This window comes from Sus scrofa, chromosome X (assembly GCF_054392235.1).
Source record: "Sus scrofa isolate SSC_HxYL_T2T_F1_AM1 chromosome X, Sscrofa_HxYL_maternal_Yorkshire_Landrace_v2.0, whole genome shotgun sequence".
NCBI classification, from domain to species: Eukaryota; Metazoa; Chordata; class Mammalia; order Artiodactyla; family Suidae; genus Sus; species Sus scrofa.
The window spans coordinates 16,537,218-16,561,562 of record NC_139401.1 but is presented as its reverse complement, the minus strand read 5'-3'; the positions used below and the strand labels follow the sequence as shown (position 1 = coordinate 16,561,562).

The 24,345-nt window shown below is 43.1% G+C and overlaps 1 long non-coding RNA gene across 1 annotated transcript in view; it reads left to right on the top strand.

Annotated features, from left to right (window-relative positions):
• Window positions 1–8,727, top strand: part of LOC110257753 (uncharacterized) — a 37,259-nt gene extending 28,532 nt beyond the window's left edge. Inside the window, exons 6-8 of the long non-coding RNA XR_014835775.1 lie at window positions 4,334–4,445; window positions 6,769–6,827; window positions 7,066–8,727. This is a non-coding gene — a long non-coding RNA (uncharacterized LOC110257753). The remainder of the gene's footprint in view (window positions 1–4,333; window positions 4,446–6,768; window positions 6,828–7,065) is intronic.
• Window positions 8,728–24,345: the final 15,618 nt, after the last annotated feature.

The window sequence follows — 24,345 nt, the reverse complement described above, 5'->3', positions numbered from 1 at the left end:
AGATTTTGTAGCCGCCCTCTTATTAAAGCTGGGCATTTCCGGAGTTCCCGCTATGGTGCACCTGAATCAACGGTGTCTCTGCAGCACCAGGATGCAGGTTCTATCCCCGGCCTGGCACAGAGGGTTAAAGTTTCCTGAGTTGCCCCAGTTGTGGCATAAGTCACAACTGTGGCTTGGATCTGATCCCTGGCCTGGGAACTCCATATGCTGTGGGGTGGCCAAAAAAGAGAGGAAAGATGAGTGTTTCTAAGGCTCAGAGTTGCTCACTGCATGTTTTGGCATCACCTGGCCCTCATTGAATTACCATGTGGGAATTGGGGCCTGGGGTCCCAGTGCAATTGATGTTACTGACATAGCGGATGGGGCTGGTGCCTGAGAGATTTTGTCTAGTTATCCCCAACCTTTGCGTCCCCTCCCCTCACTCCCCTCTCATTTCCCCCAAGGTTCATCTGAGTATGGCTTTGGTTTTCTCCCAGTTGGTGGATGCTTGCGTCTCCATTGATCTGAGTGGTCATTGGAAAATCAGCCCTAACTGACCCTTGGGGAAACATCCCTAAATGTTTTAAATATAGAGATGATTTCGTACCTACCAGTGTAGTGCATAGTACAAGGCAATGATAACGGCTGTTAGTGTTGTTTTTCCTTCATCCAAACTCATGTATCTAACATCTTATGCTCTTACTTAGTCCAGCTCATCTCTACCAGCTGACAATACATAGAGTTTAAAGTTACAGAATTAGAAAATATTAAAGGAGCTTTAAACGTTCAAAACATGGAACATCTTATGCATTTGGCGGGTGGCACGGATGCCATTTTTTCTTGTGTTTATTGCTTTATCTGATTCTGTCAGATGAGCAAGCAAAATGGTGAAGAAGATAAAGACTAAATAATCAGGTTTACTATTTAATTCATTATGGAACCTTGCAAGTTTCCTTAACCTCTATATTCGTTCTTTCTTTTTTCTCTTTCTTTCTTTCTTTCTTTCTTTCTTTCTTTCTTTCTTTCTTTCTCTCTTTCTTTCTTTCTTTCTTTCCTTCTTTCCTTCTTTCCTTCTTTCTTTCTATCTTTCTTTGGGCCACTTCTATAGCTTATGGATGTTCCCAGGCTAAGGGTCTAATTGGAGCTGTAGCCACCGGCCTACGCCACAGCAATGTCAGATCCGAGCCATGTCTGTGACCTACACCACAGCTCATGGCAATGTTGGATCCTTAACCCACTGAGTGAGGCCAGGGATCGAACCCTCAACCTCATGGTTCCTAGTTGGATTCGTTTCTGCTGCGCCACCATGGGAACTCCGACCTCTGTGTTTTCTTATCTACAAAATGTAGAAAACAATAGCATTGACCTCAAGATATGATAGTGAAGATTAAGTGAATTAGTGCTTTTAAAAGTGCTTTTTTCATGGTGAGCATTCAAGAAATGTTGTCTTATGACTATACTGTTGACTATGGCTTAGGAAGGCAGGAGCGTGGCTTTGTCATTGGTAGTGTTGACGTTAACAAAAATATATCCCAACAATTCACTGAATTCAGAGCAAAGGAGATAGTGGGGAAACTTGCTTATTTCTTTTGAAATTCATCACTTCCTGTGGTATTGTGTTAATTAAGATTGAATTTGGCTGTTAGGATGGAAGGTGCAACGTTTATGTCTTAAATAACGTTCTATATCTCTGCAGGCAGGAAGCTCCTGGCATTGGTTTGGCAGCTCAACTATATCAAGGCCTGATATGTCTTAATCCTCTAGCCTTTCCCTCATGGCCACAAGGTGGTTGCCATAGCTCCAGGCATTGGGCTCTAGTGAGGGCAGACAGGAGGGAAGAGTGGTACTGGCCTTATTTGCCTATTTTATCAGGAAATTAAAACCTTTTATGGAAACCCTTTAAACAAATGGCTATTCTGTCTCATTGACCAGCATTACGTTACATGCCACCATTGGTGGCAAGGAGAGCTGGGAAAGCAAGAAGTGATATGGGTTTGATTGTTGGGTCATCCGAGTAATGGTGTTGGTTTCGGGTAGTGTTTGGACCTTTCTAAAAGTGAACATTTGATCTAGAAAACTACGGATTCTATTGTAAGAATAGTCTGACAGATTCTCTGATGATTGAAAACCACAACGTTATTTCTAGGAGGAGCACTTATTCCAACTCTCATTTTAATAATATCTGGCACATTAGGCAGTAAATATTTATTGACTAAAAATAACCTGAGAAATGGAAACGTAAAATGGTTCTTCCTACTAGGTAATTGCATTAGTTATCTATTACTGCGTAGCAAGTTATCCCACAATTTAGTGGCTTCAGAGAATAAATACGTAGAGTTGACTTCTTTAATATGCAAAAGAATAGCAGATTTTATTCAAAGGACTATGCAGAAGTTAAACTGGTGACATATTTTTGCATTGTTAGTCTGTAAGGTGTTGTGTTTGGCATATAGTACATTTGAAAGCAGTTGACCTTTGAATAACACAGGTTTGAACTGCACGGGTCCACTAAGATACAGAGTTTTTTCAATATATTTGGCCTTTTGCACCTAGGGGCGATTCACCCAACCGCAGATCATATAGTACATTTGTGTTATCTGTGGTTGGTTGAATGTGCAGATGCAGAACCCATGAATATGGAGGACCGACTATGGGTCTTGAGCATCCATGGATTTTTATTATTTATGGTGGATCCTGAATCCAATCCCCACTGGCTACCAAAGGATGACTGTATTATATCCTAGTTTTTGTGGGTCAGGAATTTAAGAACTACTTAAGCGGTGGTTCTGGCTCAGGATCTCTTATGAGGTTGCAGTCAAATTGTCTGCTGACACCAGACATCAGAAGGCTTGACTGGGGCTGGAAGATCTCCTTCCAGACTCACTGAAATGATTGTTGGTCACAGACCTCTGTTCCTCACCACATGGGCCAAAGGGGAGACAAACTTTTCCCATCTTCCTTCCTAGGTTCTCTGACTGGTATAATAATTACATTGACCTAAGACACATGAATAGGAGAAAAACAAATTTATCTTTGTATGTGAGCCTCATATAGACATGAGGCGGGTCAAAGACAGGTAAATAAAACTGATAGGCCATCCTGAGCTAAGGAGAAGTAGGTAGGGGTTTGGGGCTGAAAACACAGGAAGATGAAAAGAGAAGATGATTGATAAAAAAATGTTAGTCATGCTGTGCAGTGACAATGGGACATGCAGAGGGCTTTGAGCAAACCTGGCCTGCTCACCTCCTCCCAGCTCACCACACCCAGGCTGTACTCTTGGTAGTTAGCACTGATGAGAACGCTGTTCCCAGACCAGGCCCTCTATCTGAATTCTTAAATGCAGTTAAGGGGGAGCTAAAAAGCTCTCCTTTAGTCTGTTGGACCTTGACCGTCTTCAGTTCAAGACAATACATAGGCCAAAGTGGCACGTCCTGGGGTGGCTTCTGCTGAAACTCCTCAGAGCCCTGCCATTGGGCTGTTTGAGTGTTATTAGGACAGAGCAACTGACTTCCTTTAGAATGAGTGATGCAAGAGAGAGCCAGGTAGAGAAGCTGCCATGTCTTTTATAATCTAGCCCCAGCAGTGATGAACATTCCTTCCACCATATTCTATCAGTTATGAAGAGCTACCCTGATAGCACGTGGGCGGGGACTACACAAGGGCAGGAATACCAGAAGGAAGAGGTCATCGAACTCCACCTTGGAGGCTGCCTACCACACTCACAGAGCTCTTTAGCAATGAAATGGGAACTGAAAGCCTAGCTTATCTGATGATCAACTGGTAATCCATGTGACACTGTTCATTTTTTGTATTGTTTTAAAAGTTAGGGGAGTTCCCATTGTGGCACAGTGGTAACGAACCTGACTAGTATCCATGAGGACTCAGGTTCGATCCCTGGCCTTGTTCTGTGGGTTAAGGATCCCATGTTGCGATGAGCTGTGCTGTAGGTTGTAGGTCGCAGACGCAGCTCAGATCTGTTGTTGCTGTGGTGTAGGCCGCCAGCTGCAGCTCTGATTCAGCCCCTAGCCTGGGAACTTCCATATGCTGCAGATGCATCCCTAAAAAGCAAAAAAAAAAAAAAAAAAAAAAAGAACTAACAATGAATGAAAAGAAAGTTTTGTTAAAAACAATCATCATTTAAATATTTAAATTAACCCATAGCTTCCTCTTTGTTTTGTATATGCCCATACAGACATATTGACACACACACACACACACACACACTCTCACAGAGGTGTTTTACTATGGTTCAATTTCCATCAGTATTCTTTAGGGAGGACAAAACCCACAGAGTTCTGGCCTAATGTAGCTAAAACCCACAGTTGGAAAATTAAGAGAGCTGTGTCATCAACAGGGTATAGATCCACCGTAAGAATTATGCAGTCGGCTTCCTCTTCCATAAGTGAGATGGAAAACATGAAAGAAGAAAAGAAATCATCTCTAAGATAGAAGGAGTGAAGCAAAAGGTAATTGAAACATTTTTAAATGAAAAGAGCAGCTTTTATTTTTTACTGTGGAGCAAACCAGGTTCCTAAGCTATTCTTTCATGTGCTGTGTCTGTACAGAAACACAGATTGGTAGGAAATTGCTTGCTCTAGTTAAGTCCTATTGCGAAAGGAGCCCATGTTGAATTCCAACTTATTATAGCGATTCCATTTTCCAAGTGTGTCTTGAAGTATAAATTTGTTTTCAGAACGTCCAGTCTTTTAGAGCTTGCAGAAATAAGCAGTGTTCATTTTTTATCCATTCTAGTTTTGGAGCTAAAAATCAGAGCAAGCCTTTGCTTTGTTTTAATAGTGTCCTTTTGTGCCTCTTCCTCTGAAGCCCATCAAAGCCACTTGCTAGGTGTCTGTCAATAATTTGACACCTCTTAGAATAGCAAAGCGGGAAGGAACAAAGAAAAGGTATTTTTGGCCTGGCCTTTTTGTCCTTGTAGAAATGTATATTTCAATTACCTGCTGTTAAAATTGAAATAGGTTGTTTTATGGCTCATATTTATGTTTTTCAAACACGTGTTCAAATCTAATTGAATACAACTATTGATTTGGTTTAATCTGAGCATACAAAATGGATCACATTCCAGGGCCATTACAAACTGCTTTTTCTGGGGGTATAGTTGATTTACAGTGTTGTTATCATCTTCAGGTTTACAGCAGAGTGAATCAGGTATACATAGACATGTATCCACTCTTTTTTTCTCATATAACATATCACAGAACATTAGGCAGACCTCCCTGCGCTATACAGTAGGTCCTTGTTAGTAGCACCATTTTAAAATTCATTGAGAATACCAGTTTCTGAGAAAGGAAGGAGACTAACATTTCTGGAACAGCAAATACAGTGTTAGGGACAGTACCAGGCGATGTTCATATGTTTTCAGTTAGAAACATCTTGATCTAGTGAAGCAGCTTGGGTTCCAATTTATAGCCGAGAGCACCGAGGCTCGGAGAGGGTAACTTTTCCATTCTTTCAATGACTGTTCCTTGAGCTCTTGCTTTAAGCATTACATCTTGCACTGGGTTGTAGAAATACGGTGATAAATGGGACCAGGCTACACAGCGAGTGAGTGGAAAAGGTATGAGGTTTCCAAGTCCAGGGTCCTTGATTCCACCTCTGTGCCCGTACACACAAATAGCCGGGACACAAAGAAGAATGTCTTGTTGGTCATAAAGCAGTACATACCGGGGACATTGGTACCCATTTATTGAGTGCTGATTTTTTGCCAGGCATTATGCAAGCAGTTTGCCATTCTTTAATGTGAGAACATTCAAAACTACTCTATAAATTGGGTACTCATATTTCATTAACCAAGAAAAATGGAGGCATAGCGGGGTTCCGATGGTTGCTTATGGTTGCTCAGCTATTCAAGGGTGGAAAATAATTTGAGCCAAAGAAGGAGGGTTTATTTTTCTCAGGAAGGGCAAGACAAAACTTTTATGAAGGAGGGGGATTGATGCTGTGCAAAACATGGCAAAGAGCTGGCATAGATTCCACTACTTACTCTTTATGTGGCAATAGCAAACTCCACTCATCAATCAGGGCATCTTTTCCCATCATGCCTGGACATGGTTGCCGAAACTTTCTCAACATACACTCCAGGCAGCCACCACCAATTAATTGGAATTTATACTTGAGCTAAACCATATTTTCCACTTAGAGCAAGCATTAGTTACTGTTTTTTATTTCTCAGCATCTGTCTCACCCTGTCTGCTGTCGTTTGGATTTCTTTTGGAGGGTACTTTTTCATGCAGTTTAGTCATGGTAGGAGAGCAATTCCAGGTGCCAATAACTTTTTCAGAAGTCAAGAGGCCACACCAGTGTATAACCTAAGCTTGGCTGATTGGAAGCTCTCTCCTGGGACTTTAACTCAAGGGCGGGAAGGAATGGTGTGCTAAACCGACTTTGATCTAGGACTATGGCTGTGGTTTCTGCTTCCTAATCCTCCAGTATTATTAAGGTTCCTGTCCATCCCTAAGACCCGTCATTTCTGTAAGCATTAGTAGTCACCCAGTAAGTTGCCTTAGGTTTAAGCCAGCCAGAGTTGGTTTCTGTTGCTTGCACATATAGAATCCTGATAGACCATCCTGGATGGTTCATTATTACTGCTGACCCTGGGTAACTGTGACATCATCACCTGAAATTAACAAAACAAAACTCTACTTCTCTGGAAGCACGCTGTTCATTTCACGCTGTCAATTTAATTTTATACTCTTAAGATAATTGCTCAGACAGTCTCAGCTTGGAGAATTAACCTCTACTTTCTGGCTTCTTCCATTCTCTCTCTTTTAGTTTTATGCCTCTACGTATGGACTCAGGCCTTGAAACTCACTGTGGTTATCAATTCACAGGTAGGCTGAGCTTTCTTTTCCAAACCATCAGTGTTATCAAAGAACTGAATCTTTCCTACGTGTCCCATTATTTGCTGCAGGATGCAAGTACTGTACCAGGTGCAAGGTATCCCTTTGGTTGGCAAGTTCATCTGGGCATCCTGGTCGGGAAGCTTCCATATGGCCCTGCCTGAGTTACAGAGAATGGAGGTTCCTCTTTCCCCTGAGGGCATGGCAATGTCTATTCCTCTACTTTTAGGATTATTGCTTTTTATCTCGGCTCTGAGGATCCTGGGGACTCAAGGCTTCAAGTGTGGTACATGAATCAGAAGCATTGGCATCACCTGGGAAAGGCAGCCTCTCGGGCCTCACTCCAGATCTACTTGCTCAGAATCTACAGTTTAACAAAAACCTCAGGTGATTTATCTGCACTTTGAGAAGCACTGCTCTAAAGGAGCACATAAGTTAGGGCTTGGCAGATCTTGTATGCAGCCTATTTACATTCCAACCTATGTCTGCTAAGCTCTGCATCAACTGTTCCAACCTTAGAGTCTACTTCGGGAGGCTGGAAAGCTAAGAACTCCTATCTGCAGCCTCGTTTCCAACTCATGTTGGACGCATGCTTCAGTCTTGGCTGAGTGAGACACACACAGAATCTGCTCTGCTGCTGCTTCTGTCTCCTCCTTCCTACTGGGAACACCTCTGATGCTTAGGGTGTCAGCCCGCTTGCTAAGAATGAGAGAAACAGAAGGAGCCTTGTTTCCCTTGCCATCTATGAGCTGCTGAACCAGCCCTGGCTCCAACTCCCAGAATTTTCGGTACCTGAAATAAACACATCTCTATTTGGGTGAAGTACAGCCAGTGGCTTCCCAGGCATGGCTTCTTCAGGTTATCTGATTAAGTAGCAAAGCCCTTCTGAAACATGTTGAAACTTCAGTTTCTTTGTTTCTTTCTTGCTTTCTTTCTTCCTTTGCTTTTTAGGGCCACACTCATGGCATGTGGAGGTTCCCAGGCTAGGGGTCTAATCAGAGTTTTAGCCACTGGCCTACACCGCAGCTATAGCAATGCAGGATCCGACTGAGTCTGCAATCTACACTGTAGCTCAGGGCAATGCCAGATCCCTGACCCACTAAGCAAGGCCAGGGATTGAACTCGGATCCTCAGGGATATTAGTTGGATTCGCTTGCGCTGTGCCATGATGGGAACTCCAAAATTTGTTTCTTAACTCAGAAAATAAACCGGGCTGGCTTTTAGCCTTGAGGCTCCAAGCCATTTCCAAAGAAGCAGTGGGGCTTAGTGGTGAGAAGCAAACCAGTGCAGTTGTGCAGGCTCCCAGGCTCAGGAGGGCTTTATGTTTGGTCGAATGTTCTGCTGTTGCTATCTTAAAATATACTTTATTTTTTTTTTAGGGCTGCACTTGTGGCATATGGAAGGTCCCAGGCTAGGGGTTGAATCAGAGCTGCAGCTGCCAGCCTATGTCACAGCCACAGCAACGCCAGATCTGAGCCGTGTCTGTGACCTACACTGCAGCTCACAACAACTCTGGATCCTTAACCCACTGAGTGAGGCAGGGATCAGACTTGAATCCTCACAGAGATAGCGTCAGGTCCTTAACCCGCTGAGACACAATCGGAACTTCAGAATTCTTAATTCTTGAACAAAGGGTTCATTTTCACTGGGCCTCACAAATTAGGTAGCTGATCTGGGTGACAAAATTACTCTAACCATGTTCCAATTTATCTTAAGAACTGAGATGGGAGAGAATTAGTAGCAGAATTTAGATTTCTTACTGTTTGGCTTAACATAAGTTATAGTTGGATTATAGAAACTGATTTTATTTACTCCTATTTCACATTTCAGGAGAGAACTTGCTCTACAAAACTTAGATTTAAGCATAAAAAGGCTATCTACTTACTGGAAATTTGAGATTTAAGGAAAAAATTTACTCTGAGATTGTTGCTGCTGAAGCCAAATATGCATAATATAAAATATAAATATTTTGGAGTTCCTGTCATGTCGCAGCGGAAACGAATCCGACTAGGAACCATGGGGTTGTGAGTTCGATCCCTGGCCTCGCTCAGTGGGTTAAGGATCTGGCGTTGCCGTGAGCTGTGGTGTAGGCCAGTGTCTGTATCTCTGATTAGATCCCTAGCCTGGGAACCTCCATATGCTGAGGGTGAGGCCCTAAAAAGACCAAAAAATAAATAAATAAAGTATAAATATTTAAAATGTGTAAATATATAAATATGTAAATACAGAAAATAAAAATAATCCTAACAGCTCTAGGGACTTGGAGTCAAAGTTGCTCATCAAAAGAAGTAGGTGGAGTCCCTATTGTGGCTCAGTAGTTAAGAACCCAACATAGTGTCCATGAGGATGCAGGTTTGATCCCTGGCCTTACTCACTGGGTTAAGGATTCGGTGTTGCCACAAGCTACAGAGTCGGTTGAGGATGTGGCTTGAATCCGGCGCTGCTGTGGCTGTTCTGTAGGCCAGCAGCTATGGCTCTGATTAGACCCCTAGCCTGGGAACCTCCATATGCTGTGGGTGTGGCCCTAAAAAGACTGGAAAAAAAAAAAAAAAGGAAGTAGAACTCTCTGAAGTTCCAGTGACAGCACCAGGGAGTGTCACATTACAGAGAATCCCAGCCAGAAAACATCTTGATGCCTGATGGCAGCAGGAAGGCCTGGGGCCAGAAAAAAACATCAGCATAACATGAATGCCTGTAGGTATTTGTAACCCTGCTGTCAAACTGATGCTACAGTATTCTGACACCACAAACCTTTGGACCTTGATAGACCAGTTTCCAATGTCTGTGCCTCTGAAATGCTCCATCCTGCACCTGATGACAGTTTCTAGATGGACATTATAGCAATTGGCTTGACTAACCAGAACCTTGGCTCTCGATGGTCACGTCCACTTCCACTAATTTTACTGTATGCGTGATGGCGCCATGTTGGTTTTTCAAAGCCTAAGCAATGCCAGCTTTTGCTAAAGTGCCTCTGAAAATAAAATTGTGAGTTAAGGGCTAACTCTAGAGAGGGGGAAGAGAACAGTGAGATTAAAAGTAGAATTTGGGTGTTATGTGCTTTACTGTTGGAAAGGAAGAGTATGATTTGTCTATTACCTGAGCGCTCTTGCTCTGAGCCATGCTCGTATGCTGAGTGGGGGAGGGAAGCACATCAGCCAAAGTCAACCGGGTACCCTGGCTTTGGGCTGCTGGCCGTGGGTGCCCAATGTGAAGGGGAAATGTGGGTTAAGAATGATTGTAGTTGAAGTGCTAGCACACATCCTTAGGAAAAGGAAAAGCCTGCATAAAGGAGGGAAGCTCCCCTCCAGACTGGCTACGGGGTCGATCCATGTGGGAGGCAATGAGAGGACGCAAAATGGGAACCCCCTTCTCACCTTACCTGGGAAGGTAAGACGGCTGCAGGAGTGGCTGATCCAGTGTGTAGGGTGGCGGGAGAGTCCCCTGACCAGGGTTAGCACACAGGACTTGGAGGCTGGTGGGCAGAGTTGGGGAGACAACCCCGAGCTCTGTGGTGGGTGGGCTTTTACAGCGATGTGATCCAAGTAGAAGGGATTGGGGCTCAAATGGAAAATGATTTTGCTGCAGAAGCCAAATGGCAGAGGGTAGACAAGAAGCGCAGGGGAAAGGAAGGTTGTATGGGGAACTGTCAGCAGATGACACAGACTGGACTTGAAAGTTTTAGATCCCTGAGTAAAGGGACATAGTGGTTGGGATTTACCCACTTGGTAAAGGGGTCCAGACCTTGCTCCAAATGAGTTATTTATTTGTTTTCTTTTTTTTTGTATAATTCTTATTACTAAAGTATAGTTGATTTACAATGGTTCGTCAAGTTCTAGTGTACAACAACGGATTTAAAAAGTAATTTCGGAGTTCCCGTCGTGGCACAGTGGTTAACGAATCAGACTAGGAACCATGAGGTTGAGGGTTCGGTCCCTGCCCTTGCTCAGTGGGTTAACGATCCGCCGTTGCCGTGAGCTGTGGTGTAGATCTCAGACGCAGCTTGGATCCCTCGTTGCTGTGGGTCTGGCGTAGGCCGGTGGCTACAGCTCCGATTCGACCCCTAGCCTGGGAACCTCCATATGCCGCGGGAGCGGCCCAAGAAATAGCAAAAAGACAAAAAAAAAAAAGGGGTTACCTTTTTTTTTTTTACCCCTTGTGGTAACCCCTTTAAAAAACCCTTTTCTTCCCACGATCACATCTTGCATGTCTTAGTCCTTCCAGGCTGCGGTATGTATGGCTTATAAACAAAAATTTATTTCTGATAGCTCTGGAGGGTGGAAGTCTGAGATTAGAGTGCCAGCATAGTCAGGTTTGGGTGAAGGCCCTCTGCCACATTTCAGCTGTTTATTTAGCTTTCTTGATGTCTTCTCTTAATTATCCATCCATCCATTCATCCATTCGTCTATTTATCCATCATCCATCTACACACCCACCTACCACTGCCAGAATAACTTTCCTAAAATACTGCATATATTATGTTCTCCTTGTGCTCAAAAAACTGTAAAAACTTTCTCTTGCTTCAAGGAATACCTCAAGATTTCCACTGTTCAGGCAGGTGATCTCTGAAAGGGTGCATTTGATCTAAAGGCAAGTTAAAGCAAGCAGTGTCTAAAGGGATACTCACCTTGACTGATATGCCCTTGAAACTTTGTGCCACATTCAATTCAGTATTTTGTTTTTTTAAATTTGGGTTCCCCAGCAAGTAGACCCAGAGACAAGGATTGAGTGCTAGTGGCTGATGTGTGAGGGGGTCCCAGGAAACACCCATGAGGGGAATGGGGAAGTAAGACAGGAAAGGGAGGGTAGTCATTGCAGAGAGCAATGTGTTAGCAAGACATTAAACTAAGGGCAATTGGAGCTTATCTCAGTCTAGGGGCTTCTGGTCGCCAATGTAGATCATGCAACTCAAGAGTCATCCCACCCAGGGAACAAGAGGACAAGTCCTTGTCCACCAGCTCATGTGAGTCAATGGTTGAAGGCTGCTCCTGTATCTCTAGCCTGCCATACCTTCAGCCTGGGCATGGGCAGAGCAAGCTTCAGCAGCTAGAGAAAGTCTCTGAGCAAAAGGCTATAGGCATTCACTGGTGGCGTTTGAGCCTGTGTGCACTGAAAAGTAAGAGCCAAGGGGCTATGGCAAGGCATCAACAGCCGTAATTACACTTGAGTTTCTTTACCCAGCATGCATTGGGCAGTGGCTATGGGGAAGACTCTGGGAATTCAAAGATGCTTGACATGACATCTGTGTTCCTAGGGAACTCATACCCCAGACGTGAAGATGGCAATAGGGTGTGGCCATGGCTGGAGCTGGTGTATACACTGTAAAGGAACAAAGGAAAGTACAGGGACCTGCTGCAGAGCACCAGGAACTCTACTCAGTATTCTGCAAGAATCTATATGGGAAAAGAATCTGAAAGAGAAAGCACGTGTGTATATGTATAACTGAACCACTTTGTTGTACAGCAGGTGATAGCCCAACATTGTAAATCCTTGATACTTCCATAAAACTTTAAAAAATGGGGAAAAAATAAAGAACAAAGGAAGGTAGAACCAACTCTGCTTGGAATCATTAAGGACCGTCTCATAAAGGAGGAGACATATGAACTGGGGCTTCCTGAGATCAAGGTAAGTAAGATTTTGTCAGGATGCTAGGGGGTGGTGAGGGAGGTGGCGGAGGCAGGAAGAACAACATTCTAGGTGGAGGGAGGAGGCTATGACACAATGAGGCGGAGAGTAATGACCTGTTTTGGAAAGGATGGCTCTTCTTTAATAGAGCTTAGAAAGCATAGCAGGGGCAGGGTGTGATGGAAATTAATGTTGAAAGATAGGTTGGGACCAGATTATAGAAGCCGTCTTTGCCATGCCTTTGGTATTAGAGCTTGGGAATCACATTTTTTTGGGCAAACAGATTTCCAAGAAAAATTGAAAGGAATTCCAGTGTGCGGTGACCAGCAAGAATGATTTCCTTTACGAAAGAGAAATGATTATACATTAAAGTTAAAAATATTATGGGACTCAGATTCTATATTTAGGCTTATATAGGCAAAATACACATTTTTCCCATAAAAGAATATTATTATTTAGAATTTTTACCTGATACCTTATCTCGCCTAAGCAGATAGCCAGAATTTCTTTTCGTCCTAATTACTAAGACAGTTTGGTACCATTGCCTTTAAAATATTTCAGCCCATTATCAGACACAACTTAGAATAGATTTACAAGGAGATCCTGCTGAATAGCATTGAGAACTATGTCTAGATACTCATGTTGCAACAGAAGAAAGGGTGGGGGAAAAACTGTAATTGTAATGTATACATGTAAGGATAACCTGACCCCCTTGCTGTACAGTGGGAAAATAAAACAAACAAACAAACAAAAAAACAACTGCAAAATGATATCATTTATAAAAAAAAAAAAAAAAAATTTCAGCCCAAACTCCAGCTTAGGATAATTTCCATGTGTGGATGTTAGCACTGATTTTCAAGTTCCTTCATTTTATTTATTAGTTTGCTAGACCAAAGGTCATCAACTCTCTTCCTGAGATTCAGATAAATCACCTCTGGTGGATCTGCCAGCATCTATTATCCTTTTCTGCCAATCCAAGAAGCGATCTGATTTTTCTTCTTTTTAAGATTTATCCCTTAGAAATCTCTGTCGGCAGCCACTTCACTTGCTACACTTTTCAGCTTACATTCATCGCATTCTTGAGTAAAAGTAAACAGCAGTGCTGCATGGTTTATAGAAAGGCAGCCCCAAAGAAGCGTCTTTGTTGATGAGGTTTTATCCATATTAAGGTGTTCCCCAATACAGATAATGTAATCAGCAGCTCAGACTCCGGCTACCTAAGGATGGAACACTTTGTTTTTCCAAGCACTCACCCATTTTATTTTTTTATTTCTTAATTTTTGTCTTTTTAGGGTCGCACCTGCGGCATATGGAGGTTCCTAGGCTAAGGGTTGAATTGGAGTCAGAGCTGCCAGCCTACACCGCAGCCACAGCAACCCAGGATCTGAGCTGCATCTGTGACCTGTGCCACAGCTCATGGCAGCGCCTGATTGTTAACCCACTGAGCGAGGCCGGGGATCGAACCTGTGTCCTCATGGATACTAGTCAGACTTGTTTCCACTGAGCCACGACTCTAACTCCATTTTTAGAATTTCACGTTCCATTTAAGGCAATCATCACAGGAAATGCAATGGATTGGATGATTCTGATCTATGTCAGTAAGAAGATGGTTATATTTTTGGTCAAAAGATGGGATTTTTGGAACAGTGTCTCTTTTTTTGCTGCTGCAATACCTCTTAATCAATTGTGCTTATTTGGAGGAATATGTTACAGCCTCAGGAAAGAGCTGACAGAAACCGAGTGGGGATATTGCATTTCTTAGTTTGGTGCTTAAGGAAACGGACCACTTTCTTCTCTCCCTTTCCCCCAAGGGTGTCTAAGTTAGAAATAAATGTGATTCATTTTCAGGAAAAGAGGGATTGGAAGATGCCTTGGGTGTAACAATGTCAGAGCATGTGATCAATGAAGAACACAAAGCCAGCGAAAAATACATCGAGGAGGCTGTTTTGGACTCGATGGGTAAAAATGGACACGTCCTACCTCGAGAGATTGGCTTTGAACCCTGAGGGGAATAGGAAAGGCAAGAGGGAGAAAGTTACGTAGCCAAACCTAGAAGGGACTTGGGTAAGTTTGTGCATTGGGTACAGGTCCTTCCCCAAACGCCCGAGATCTTGTTAGCATATTCGGTCATCCAGCTGGAGGCCCGGCTCAGCAGTGCCTCTGGGAAAGCATGACATTGTGACAGGCCAGGACTTTCCATGGGGAAGTGCTCTTTTTCTTTTCTTTTTTTTTTTCTTTTGGCTGTGCCCATGGCACACAGATGTTCCCAGGCCAGGGGTCGAACCCATGCCACAGCAGTGACAACATCAGACCCTTAAACCACTGTGTCAACAGGGAACGCCCGGGGTAGTGCATTTATTTTATTTTCTGTTTTTGTCTTTTTAGGGTCGCACCTGTGGCAGGTGGAAGTTCCTAGGCTAGGAGTTAAATCCGAGTTGCAACTGTGGGCCTCTGCCACAGCAACGGCAATACCAGATTTAAGCCACATCTGCAGTCTACACTGCAGCTTCAGGCAATGCCAGATCCTTAACCCACTAAGTGGGGCCAGGGATCGAACCCGCATCCTCAAGGATACTAGTCGAGTTCTTAACCCACTGAGTCGCACCGGGAACTTTGGGGAAGTGCTTTTAAAATGCTGATACCCAGTATGATGGGGCAGGAACTCTGCTCCTTGTTTGGAAATATTTAAGCCGGGTGCCCCTTCACTGCTCTGATCCATGCAGAGATTAAAAAGGGGCTGTGGGAGTTTCCGTTGTGGCTCAGTGGAAACAAATCTGACTAGTATCCATGAGGACACAGGTTCAATCCCTGGCCTTGCTTAATGGGTTAAGGATCTGGCATTGCTGTGAGCTGTGGTGTAGGTCACAGATGTGGCTTGGACCCGGTGTTGCTGTGGTGTAGGCCGGTGGCTACAGCTCTGATTCGACCCCTAGCCTGGGAACACCATATGCCTTGGGTGCGGCCCTAAAAAAAAGACCAAAAAGGGGTGGGTGCTGTGAAAGGCAGCTTATTGCCCCCTGAGTCCATTCTCTCCTCCCAGACACTAGGATCTTCACTCCCAGATCCCCTTGGGATTAGGTGTGTCCATGTGACCAAGTTCTCATCAGTGTTTGAAACTGTACAGCTTCCAACTCCTTTGCTCAGTCCCTCTTATTGGCAGCTGCAATGCCAGGCTTGCCAGCAGTCTGGCTTGGCTCACGGAGATAAGGATGATGACCTGATGGAGGGACCCATGACCCCTGAATGACTTCATTCCCAGGAGCAATGGAGTCCCGGGATAAAGGAGGACAAGGAGTAATTCTATGGGAGGATCAGGACCCAAATGCAGCCCGTGAGCTGCCTGGGACTCTTAATCCTGTCTCCAGGGTCTGAGTCCTTCATGGAGACTTATTGAGTGGTCAAGAATCTTCCAAAGCAGCCTACCATTAAGCTGCTTCCCCAGGGCGTAAGGGTGGGGCTGGAGGAAGCCCGTAGGGATGTGTGATAATCCACTGGATGCTGCAAATGATGATTCAGCTCATCTCCCGTCTTCTCTTCTCTTGATGCGCTCTTGGCATCTTTTGATCTTCAGCATATGAAGAATTGTGAGTATTTTAGATACGTTGGGTCTTGGGGCTCATCTACCATGTCCGTAAAGAGTGGATAAGCAGGCTGATACTCAGATGTATGTAAAGGGTAAATGGTAGCTCGTCGAGAAGGAGAAAAAGTTGATGGCAGTGATCACCAGGTAACTCTACTGTATAGAAGAGGAACTACAGACTGACAGGCAGTAGCCTTGCTTGAGGCAGGATGGGTCCCATGAACACGTGTCGTGATTCTGGAACACCTGTGTTCCAGCCCAGGCTACCCCTCTGATCCCACTGATGCCATCATAGGCCAGATGTTTCGTTTTGTCTTCTTGCTTGCAATTCCAAGGGTGCTTGGAAGAAAAGATGAGATCAGAGTGTACATTTTTGAGAAAATTTTAAAATTCAAAACGAATTTTGATGGGAATTGCATTAGATCCAAAAGTCATTTTAGGAAGAATTGACATCTTTATAACCTTCTGTCACGACAGTCAGGAGGATGGCAGAATTCTATATTTTTCAGCCTGTCTTTATATGTCTTAGCAAGATTTTATAATTTTCATCATTGAGGTTTTGCATATTAAAGAGATGGGTAGTTTATGTTTTTGCTGCTCTCGTGGGTATGGTCTATGTTTCAAGTATTCTATTTGGCTACTTCGGGGAAGGAAGATTATTTCTGTGTTTACTTGTGTCTAGTATAACCACTTTATTGAACTTTCTTATCAGGTTAAATAATTCTAAGTGCATTTTGTTTCAAATGTGTATTTTCTTAATTTCCTTTTTGATCTTTCATTGTTAGTGTACAGAAGTGCAATTTATTTTGCATGCTGTAACTTTGCTGAATTTGTTTATTCAAATTTAATCATTTGTTTGGGTAAGTGTCCATAGAATTTTCTATATTTAAGATCATGCCATCTGCAAACAGAAAATTTTACTTCTTCCTTTCCTATCTGGATGCCTTCTATTTTTCTTCTCTAATGGTGCTGGTTCGGACTTTCAGCAGTAATGTTGACTAGAAGTGGAGAGAGTGGGCATCCTTGTCTTTGTCCTAACTTCAGAGGAAAAGCTTTGAGTTCTTTTTACCATTGAGTATGATGTTAGCTGTGGCCTTGTCATATATGACCTTTACTATGGGAAGTACATTTTTTCTCTACCTAATTTGTTGAGAGGTTTTATTTTGAAAGGATGCTGAATTTTGTCAAATGCTTTTTCTGCATTTGAGACAATTGTATGATATTTCTCCTTTGTTTGGTTAATATGATGTATCCCATATAGGGATTTGTGTTGGTTGAAGCACAACCAACCCAGGGATAAATCCCACTTGATCATGGTGTGTGATCCTTTGAATGTACTGTTGGGTTTGGTTTGCTAATATTTTGTTGAGGATTTTTACGTTTATGTTTATTAGAGATACTGGTCTTAATAGGAGCCCTTATTAAGAGAGATTCTGGAGGAGTCAGAAACTAGGAGGTGTTCTGATGATGGAAGTGGAGAGTAGGTGATGCATTTTGAAGATTCAGGAAGAGACCAAAAGCCAAGTAATACCGATGCTCAATATAAGGCTGGGAGAAAAGAAATGGATTCTCCCTGGAGCCTCCAGAAGGAACCAGACCTGTGGCACCGTGACATTAGCGCCGTGGGACTGATTTTGAATTTCTTGCCTCCAGAACTGTAAGAGAATAAGTTTGTGGGGGCTTTTTGTTTTGTTTTTTGTTTGTTTGTTTTTCTTTGTTTTTCTATATGCACTTGCAGCATATAGAAGTTCCCAGGCTAGGAGTCGAACTGGAGCTGCAGCTGCCAGCCTACCCCACAGCCATAGCCACAGCAACGCCAGATCTGAGCCATGTCTATGACCTACACTGCAGCTCATGGCAGTGCTGGATCCTTTAACCCACTGAGCAAGGCTGAACCCGCATCCTCACAGATACTGGCTGGGCTCTTAACCCACTGAGCCACAAGAGGAAGTCCCAGTTTGTGGTTTTTTTAAGCCATCAAATTTGTTACAAAGATAGTAGAAACCTAACGCATTTTCTTTCTCCCCTATAGATTTTTTTTTTTTTTTTTTTTTTTTGTCTTTTTGCCATTTCTTGGCCCGCTCCCGCGGCACATGGAGGTTCCCAGGCTAGGGGTCGAATCGGAGCTGTAGCCGCCAGCCTACACCACAGCCACCTCCCCTATAGATTTTTCCCTCTTAAAACAACTGCTTGCATCCAAATTGGCCTCTTCAGGTTTGCTTCTGGAGGACTCCAAACTATAACACGCACTATCTTTGCTCTCCTCTCTACCTCCTTCTTAACCACCCCACGCCAGGTTGACACTGCCTTTCCCTGGACAGTCACTGGAGTCTCTATCAGCAACTATTGAAATGGTAAACCCAGTGCCAACACACAGCCTTATGTATCAATTTCATTCGAGGTTATGCTTTCACTATTCACTTGCTTTCCTTATTTCTCCATACTTACACTATTTTACTTGTTCTGACAGTGTGAAAGAGAGGTATTTGTTCAAATGAAGTTAAGTCACTCCGGGAAGTTGAAAGTCATTTGACGTTCATTCATTCCGTCTGAGTAAAACTCTTTGATTTTCTTCATAATGATTTGAAGAATTTGAAGGCACTTATCAAGTACATAGAGTATATATGAAGGCAGGGAAGTGAACATTGACCCTATTTAAAAATGACTTACAGAGAGAGAATCAGTTATACCTGGTTTGAGCAGAAAGGGAATGATAAAGGGGTATCAAGTAGCAATATCATTGGAAACAGGGCAGAGACAGGATGAACTAGACTGCCAAGACCGACTGGGAAAGCAAACCACAAACCTGGGGCTCCAGGGGCACTGCTGCTCCAGCCCTAATGTGAAAGGTGTGTTCTGAGTGGGCTTATGAGTGACTTGGGAGCCACTGCCTCTGCTGTGACAGGGAAGCCACTTCTGCTAAGTCAGAAAACGACAGCCTCAGCTGCTGGCATTGGAACTGGGCCACCTCAGTTATGATCTGCATCCACAAAACGAGTTTCTTGCACCTGGCCTCTGTTGCTCCATAACTTGGTTCCAAGTCCAAGCGTTGGATGCGTGCATCTGTTATGCAGAATCTAAATCTCGTCCACAATTTTAGTTGTAAGGGAGTCCGGAAAATAGAGCTTGTGGCTTTCAAGTCTCTATAAGGCGGGGGGCACAGAAGGGGGTTGGAACAGAACTGAGCAAGCCGGTCCACCAAACCCAATACCACCATGTGCTAGCAACAAATATTGGAACCATAAGAAGGAAAAAACATTGTGCTTAATATCTCTTGGAATGGAAAACTGTATTATGTGCAGCAGCCCATTCCTGTTAATTGTGATTAATACTCTCTTATTACTATACATTTTATGTAGCAATAATGGCCCTCCTCTGCTTATGCCAATATTTTGGTAGGCTTTAGTGAGCCCATTTTTAAAATAAGCTGCCTCAGGTCACAGATTGCAAGTTCCCTCTTTTATCTTTCCATGTGTCAGCCACAGTGTTTTAGAGCCTAGGGCTGTTGGATAATGGTTATTGGCTGATGATCTTGAGCCTTCATTCCATAAGCAAAGGGGAAAGTTCTTGAATTAATGTAGAAATTATTTTGTTGAATTAGATCCTAGGGCTATAAAATTTTGAATTCTGCCCAAGTGCAGTAATTTTTCTGCGCTGTTGCTATGCTGTGATGCTTTGAGCATCCAGAATCCATGTTCAGGGAAAAGGAGAAGGCAGTGAAGTCCCTTTTTAATGATGCTGAGGAGTTTTGGTGGAGGCTGTGACAATTTTTCCTTCTTTTTCGTTTCATAGTGTTCAATTTGCTAGGAGTTCTAGTTCCGCTGGATGCCATGATGGGGTAAAAGCTGTGCCAACTGTTATTCAGTTGCCAGTTGCTTTGCCTTTGCTCCCCATGGGAAACATGGGGAGCCATCTGATAAATTTAGTTTTGAGAAAATAGCATTTTAAAGGCTGATGATTGTCGGCTTTTATAATCTTACCCCTGAATTTTCATGCATGCATCTTTAAAGATGTTTGGATGGCAACAAGAAACCAAAACATAACTTGAGGAAAATGGATTGTCTTTCAGCTGGTTTTGAAAATCAGTGCTCAAATGGCATGATAATGGGAGAAAAAAAGAACGTATACATGTATGTGTCATTGGGTCACCATGCTGTATGGTAGAAAAAAAAATTGTATGGGGGAAATAACAATACAAAAAATTTAAAAAAAATCATTGCTCAATACGAATTGTAAAACCAGGTTCTTTGAATTCTAAGAGCAAGATGTTCGTTTTCATTTAATTAATTTATTTTGTTTTTTTGTCTTTATTGAGGGCCATACCTGCGGCATATGGAGGTTCCCATGCTAGGGGTCTAATCAGAGCTACAGCTGCCAGCCTGCACCAGAGCCACAGCAATGCCAGATCCGAGCCTTGACTGTGACCCACATCACAGCTCACAGCAATGCCAGATCCTTAACCCACTGAGTGAGGCCAGGGATTGAACCCACAACCTCACGGTTCCTAGTTGGATTTGTTTCTGCTGTGCAACAAGGGGAACTCCAAGATGTTCCTTTTCAGAGAGCATCACCAGGATGGGATTAAGATGGTGGAATAGAAGGACTGGAGCTCAACTTCTCTCCTAAAAACAACAAAATTCGCAACTAAAGGCTGAGTGATCTTCACCCAAACGGACTGGAAACCTTAAAAAAGATATTCTACTCCAGACGAAAAAGAGGAGGCCACATCAACAGGTAGGAGGGATAATTGCACGATATAAACAACCCCATACCTCCCGGGTGGGAAGCCCCACAGACTGGAAACTAACTGGTTCACAGAGATTCACCTGTAGGAGTGAGAGTTCTGAGCCCCACATCAAACTCTCACGTGTGGGGATCTGGCACTGGGAGAAAGAGCCCTGGAGCATCTGGCATCGAAGGCCAGTGGGGCTTGTGTGCAGGAGCTCCACGGGACTGGGGGAAACGGAGACCCCATTCTTAAAAGGCGCACACAGACTTTCACGTGCACTGGGTCCCAGGACAGAGCAAGGTCTCCATAGGAATCTAGGTCAAACCCGACTGCAGTTCTTGGAGGACATCCTGGGAAAACAGGGGTGAATGTGGCTTATTGCGAGGGAGGGACATTGAAGGCAAAGCTCTTGGGAATATTCATCAGCATGCCTTTCTCTGGAGGTGGCCATTTTGGGAAAATCTGGCCCCACCCCTCAGTCAACACTGAGAAGCCCCAGGGCAAACAACAACCCAGGTGGGATCACAGCCCTGCCCCTCAGTAAACAGGCTGCCTAAAGACCCCTTAGGCACACAACTGCCTCTAATCCCATCCAGAGACTAAGCCCCACCCACTAGAGGGATAGGCATCAGCTCCACCTACCAGTGGGCAGGCACCAGTCCCTCCCATCAGGAAGCCTACAGCAAGCCCCCTACCAACTTCAGCCACAAAGGGGACAGACACTAGAAGTAAGAGAGGCTACAACTCTATTATCTGTAAAAAGGTCACCACACCAAAGACCTATAAAAATGAAAAGACAGAGGACTATAACTCAGATGAGGGAGAAAGGAAAAACCCCATAAAATCAGCTAAGTGATGAGGAGATTCTCAGCCTCCAAGAAAAAGACTTGAGACTGTTGATGCTGAAGATGATGCAAGGCATTGGAAATAAACTAGAGGCAAAGATGGATAACTTACAGGAAACACTGAGCAAAGAGATACAAGATATAAAACTTAAGCAAGAAGAGATGCAAAATACAACAACTGAAATAAATTCACTAGAAGCAGCTACCAGCAGAATATAGGAGGCGGAGGACAGGTGGAGGACAGATTAGTGGAAATTATGGATGTGGAATAGAAAAGAGAAAAAAGATTGAAAAGCAATGAAGAGAGTCTCAGAGAACTCTGGGACAACATTAAATGCACCAACATCCATATTATAGGGGTGCCAGAAGGAAAAGAGAGAAAGAAGGGGACAGAAAAAATATTCTAAGAGATAATAGCCAAAAATTTCCCTAACATGGGAAAGGAACCACTCACTCAAATCCAGGAAGCACACTGAGTACCATATAAAATAAACCCAAGGAGGAATATCCCGAGACACATATCAATCAAACTGACCAAAATTAAAGAGAAGCAAAGAGAAAATCTTGACAGTAGCTGGGGGAAAGAAACAAAAAACATACAAGGGAACCCTGATAAGGTTATCAGCAGATTTTTCAGCAGAAACTCTGCAGGCCAGAAGGGAGTGGCATGATGTACTTAATGTGATAAAAGGAAAAAACCTCCAACCAAGATTACTTTACCCAGCAAGGCTCTCATTCAGATTTCAAGGAGAAATAAAAACCTTCACAGATAAGCAAAAGCTAAGAGAATTCAGCAACACTAAACCAGCCTCACAACAAATACTATGTTATGATCATTATACAACTACAGATGTGATAAATTCATTTGAGTAATAAAAAAAAAAGAAAAAAAACCCCCAACAAATACTAAAGGAACTTCTCTAGGCAGAAAAGAAAAGACAGCAACAGGAAACAAAAATTCCACAAATGACAAGGCTCACCAGTAAAGGTATATGTACAGTAAAGATACGAAATCATCCATGCACAATTATGCCACCAAAATCAGAAATCATGAGAAGAGGTGGGTACAAGTGCAGGACACTGGAGATGAACTTACAATTAAGAGAACAACAACTTAAAACAATCTCATATACACATAGACTCTTATATCAAAACTTCAGAATAACTGCAAACAAAAAATCTACAATTGATATACAAACAAAGAAAAATCAACTCAAATGCAACACTAAAGATAGTCATCAAACCAGAAGAGGAGAGAACAGGAGAAGAAGGAAAGAAAAAAGAGCAACAAAAACAACTCCAAAGCAATTAATAAAATGGTAATAAGAACATACATATCAATAATTACCTTAAATGTTAATGGGCTAAACGCCCCAACCAAAAGCCATAGACTGGCTGAATGGATACAAAAACAAGACCCATATATATGCTGTCTTCAAGAGACCCACTTCCCTTCTAGGGACACATACAAATTGAAATTGAGAGGATGGAAGAAAATATTTCATGCAAACGGGGATCAAAAGAAAGCTGGAGTAGCAATACTCATATCAGACAAAATAGACTTTAAAATGAAGAATATTTCAAGGGACAAAAAAGGTCATTACATAATGATCAAAGGATCAGTCCAAGAAGAAGATACAACAATTTTAAATATCTACACACCCAACATAGGTTCACCACAATGTATAAGGCAACTGCTGACAACCTTCAAAGGAGAAATCGACAATAACACAATCATAGTGGGGGACTTTAACACCCCACTTACAGCAATGGACAGATCAACCAGACAGAAAATCACTAAGGAAACACAGGCCCTGAATGAAGCATTAGACCAGATGGACTTAATAGATACTCATAGGACATTCCATCCAAAAGCAACAGAATACACATTCTTCTCAAGTGCACACGGAACATTCTCTAAGGTTGATCACATCCTGGGCTACAAATCCAACCTCGGTACCTTTTTTTTTTTTGGTCTTTTTGCCTTTCCTAGGGCCGCTCCCATGGCATATGGTGATTCCCAGGCTAGGGGTCGAATTGGAGCTGTAGCTGCCAGCCTACACCACAGTTCACAGCAACGTGGGATCTGAGCCACGTCTGCAACCTACACCACAGCTTATGGCAACGCCGGATCCTTTAACCCATTGAGCAAGGCCAGGGACCGAACCTGCAACCTCATGGTTCCTAGTCAGATTCGTTAACCACTGCACCACGATGAGTAACTTTAAGAAAACTGAAATCATATCAAGCATCTTTTCCGATCAGAGAGCATCACCAACATTTGTGTATCACAGTAATTTGAGTAATGATAGGGAATCTTGGCAGCAAAATAAAATAATAAGCATCTGAGAAGTTGGCAGCTGGAAGTTGAAAGGCTATCTCGTGCGGTCACAGGTGTGCAAGGTAAAGGCTAGGGGACTCAGTGGGAGCAGTTATTGTAGGTATAAGACTAGAGGCTGTAATGTGAGAGACTAAGGTTTTCTGTCTTTGTTACCCAAATGGATGACCAGGAAATGAGCCATTATTTGATGCACATATTGCATATTGTACATATCTTGGTAGGAATACTTTTATCAAACAAATCCAACATGGCATTCTTTCTTAAAAAATTTTTTGGAGTTCTTGTCGTGGCTCAGCTGTAAGAAACCCGACTAGTATACATGAGGACGTGGGTTCGATCTCTGGCCTGACTCAGTGGGTTATGAATTAAGCATTGCCGTGAGCTGTGGTGTA